The 4,092-nt window shown below is 40.5% G+C and overlaps 1 pseudogene; it reads right to left on the bottom strand.

The window, feature by feature from the left end:
- Positions 1-2,032: 2,032 nt before the first annotated feature.
- Positions 2,033-2,133, bottom strand: LOC118994497 (uncharacterized; annotated as a pseudogene).
- Positions 2,134-4,092: the final 1,959 nt, after the last annotated feature.

The following is a 4,092-nucleotide window of genomic DNA, read 5'->3' on the forward strand; positions in this document are numbered from 1 at the left end:
TAAAAAATAATAGCCCCTACTATCTAGTTTATATTCAATAATTGTCCACAGAATATGTTTTGTACTTTTAAAAATTCAGGATTCAGTAGTTTCGGGCATTTAATTTATCTCATTATCTTCTTCCTTTAAATGAAAGATCTTTTCTTTATAATATTGTCTTTGAAGAGAAAAGGTCAGGTTACTTGTACAATATTCCATATTCTGGATTGTATTCTTGTGGTGCTCTTAGATTAATTCTCCATATTTTCTTTAAACCCCAAATTAAGATTACAGACTTGATTCAATTCAGGTAAAACATTTTTAGAAGAATATTTTATAAGTAAAACTGAGGACTTCATATTTCATTGCATAAGAAGATCCATAACTTGGATTGTCTCGTCATTATATTTAAAAAGCTACAACTTTATTTCCGTGATGACCACCTCATTTCTCCAAGGTGTAAGTGCAGTTTTCACTTTCCAATTTATAAATACTTCACAGGTTACACTTGTGCCACCATGTGACTGACCATCTGGCCCCTTCCCCACAACTCTTCGCCCAGTGAATTTTAACATCTATGGTCATTCATGTCTGAATCAATTATTGCATTGATGGTTGCAAACTCTTCCCAGTATTGATTCATTTTTTTAGCTGGAATTCTGTAAAAAAGATGGAAAACTCTTCTTTTAGAGTTCCATTATGGTCTCATAAATTTAAAATATTTTAAAAATTAATTAATTTTTTACTTAAAAATTAAGTTTTAGTTAGTGTTATGACCAATTAATATTATGATGCATTAAAATATTCTTGGGTTTAGCCTTGGCTGGTGTAGCTCAGTTGATTGAGCACAGGCCTGCGAACCACACGATCGCAGTTTGATTCCCAGTTGCAGGCCAGTTCCCAGCAGGGGATTCACAAGAGGCAACCATACATTGATGTTTCTCTCCTTCTCTCCTTCCTTTCCTCTCTAAAGATAAATAAATAAATAAATCTTTAAAAAATATTCTTGGGTTTAATAGCTCATAGTATTTAAAATTGTATTACATGAATAATTTATCATATTGTTCTTTTTAAAAAATTATTGATTTTCAGAGATAAGGGACTTGTAAAGGGGAAAGGAAGAAAGCAAGAATGAGGAAAGAAAGAAATCAAATTTTTTTATTTCTCTTTTAAAAGATTTATTTATTTTGAGAGGGGGAGGGAGAACGAGGGAAAGAAACATCAGTGTGTGGTTGCCCCTCATGTACCCCTACTGGGGACCTGGCCTGCAACACAGGCATGTGCCCTGACTGGGAACTGAACCTGTGACCTTTTGTTTAGCAGGTCTGTGCTCGATCCACTGAGCCACACTAGCCAGGGCAGAAATCAAATATGCGTGCTGAAACTGGGAGCATAATAAAACCCCTGGTCAATCTCTGGAGGAAGCTTGGGAGCTAAAATATCAAGGTTGTTCCCACCTTGGGTCAAAACTTTGCTCTATATACTGTAGCCAAATTAGTTGCTGGCTGGTTCCTCAGGTTAGGCCAAAGCCTGGGGCATTTACTCCCAACGGAGGGTGGGGCTCTCCCAGGGGCTGACAGCGGGAGGCCGTCTCCTGATAAGATTCCCTTTCTCAGCAGGGGGATCTGGGCAACTTCTATCCAAGTCCACTAAAATTGGTTTCTGATTTTGATCGCTCTGCCATGTTAGTTTGTTTTCTGTTTCCTCAATTTCATTATCTTTCTTCACTTTCCTTCCTCTTTTCTTTGAATTTATTCAGTGTTTCTTTTTCTGGCTTGAGTTGCAATTTTCCTTGAGTTAAGTTCTTGGCTCATTCATATTTAATTTACTTTTAAAAGATTTTATTTATTTATCTTTAGAGGGGAAGGGATAGAGAGAAGGAGAAAAATATCAATGTATGGTTGCCTCTCATGTGTCCCCTGCTGGGAACTGGCCTGCAACCCAGGCATGTGCCCTGACTGGGAATCGAACCGCAATCGTGTGGTTCGCAGGCCCATGCTCAATCCACTGAGCTACACCAGCCAGGGCTCATTTATATTTATTTTAATCTTCTTTTTTAATGAAGTGCTTAATGAAATTGCATTTCCTTGCTCAGGGGCCATGCTCGTCTTTGTATGGTTCCAACTTTAGTACATGTGCTGCCGAAGGGAGCACAGTCCTTCTGTTTTCTGATCAATGTTTTTAAAGCCAGAAGTGTCTTTATAAAAACTACTTTCTCTAATTTTAGGAAGTTCTTAGTTATTATTTCTTCAAAATATTTTCTCCCTTTTATTTATTCCTTTCTCTTCCTCCAGGGTTCTTACTAAACACCGGTTAACTTTCTTCCACCATAGCTCTTACTTTTATTTTATAATTTTATCTTGAGTTTGTGTCTGGAAGGCCAGGAGTGGAAAGACACTTGGCAGATGGAAGGAATCCTGAACAAGGAGTTCCTAGACTCTTCCTTCTCTTCTTCAGACAAGCCACATAAATGCTCAGAATAAGTATGTGCTACTGTTAACTAGACACAGACCCCCTGAAAGAATCTGCCTGGGGCCAGCTGTAGTGTGTGGGTTCTTGACTTTGTGTAGGAAAGATTTTACAACACGAGTCCAGGTGAATATGAGGATCCATTTATTAAATGGGGGTGGTGAAACAAGGAAGGGCTTAGCACAGAAGAGGCAAGAGGAGAGTCTAGGCTGGGCTGCTGTAGCTCACTGGGAAGTCAGAGAGAAGGGGTCTTTGGTTTGAGAAGACAGGTTCGGGGGATTAGCCTGGGATAAGCTGTCAGCTGCTTATTGTCTTGCAGGGGTGTCCAACCTGCAGCCGGCAGGCTGCATACACCACAGGATGGCCGTAAATGGGGCCCAACACAAAACTGTAAATTTACTTAAAATATTATGAGAATTTTTTGTGATTACGTGTCAAAAGGTATTTGATGTGTGGCCCAAGACAACTCTTCTTCCATTGTGACACAGAGATGCCCAAAAGTTGGACACTTCTGCTAGGAGATGCATGCCTGCAAAGAAAGAATTGGGGGAAGAGAAGGAAGAAAGGGATTGGTGTGGGCTGTTCCCTAGAGGGAGAACGTGTGTGCACAGGGTCCTATGTCTTGAGGCGTTTTTTTTTTCTCTCTTTCTTGCAGGTGGGGAATTTTAGGGGAGGTCTCAGGGGAGCGTTTCTGTAGAATACTCGGTTCTCCAGCTGTGACTGGTGAATGACAGGACAAGGCATCTTTAGTCATTTCAGTTGGTCCTGGCCATAGTTCACTCCATTTTCCTGCTTTTCTGGGCCTGCAGCTCAAATACCACAGGTCTACGTGTTATCTCCAGGAAGGAAAGTCGAGTGGAGGAGAGGTTACCTTGGGGGTGAGGTTACCAGGTGGGAGGCCCTTGTGACCACCTATCTGCACCTGGCTGTAGATAACTCAGCCATTGTGTTCAGCTATCTTCTCAGTTTCCCCATTCCACTTGCCAAGGAATTTTCCTATCTTCTTAGTATCTCTTCTTAGTGTATGGTAGTATCTCACTACCATAAAAGGCAGTATCTCTGCTCCTCTGCAAACCGCAGGAATCCACCACCTCTAGGAATATCCAAGGAAAAGACGAGCCAGTGCATGTCATTATTACTTCTCTTCCAGGCATGGTCTCTGTTCTTTTCTATGAATACTTACATGTAATCTACCCACAGCAAATGGCTTCTATCTAGTTATTGTACTTTGTCCAAACGCTTGTATTTCATACCTGTGGTTTTGTTTGTTTTTTTTATCTTCACCCAAGGACATTTTTTTATTGCTTTTCAGAGAGAGAGGAAGGGTGAGAAAGAAACATTGATGTGAGAGAAGCATTGATTGGCTGTTTTCAGTACCATCCATATGGGGAATCACACATGCCCAAACCAGGAACCAAACCCACAAGCTACCTATGTGCCCCGACATGGAATTGAACCTATAATCTTTGGTTATGGGACAATGCTCGAACCAACTGAATCACACCCACCAGGGCCATACCTGTGTTTTTAAACTTAGCTGCTTATAATTTTTCTTGTCTTCCTCTGGGTGGGAAGGGGGCAGGGAAGGGAGATTTTATGGTCCCAAGTAAACACTAAATCTCACCCTTTACACTTTATTACTTA

This window comes from Sturnira hondurensis, unplaced genomic scaffold, assembly GCF_014824575.4.
Source record: "Sturnira hondurensis isolate 20B ecotype Veracruz unplaced genomic scaffold, ASM1482457v3 Scaffold0000880, whole genome shotgun sequence".
Lineage (NCBI taxonomy): Eukaryota > Metazoa > Chordata > Mammalia > Chiroptera > Phyllostomidae > Sturnira > Sturnira hondurensis.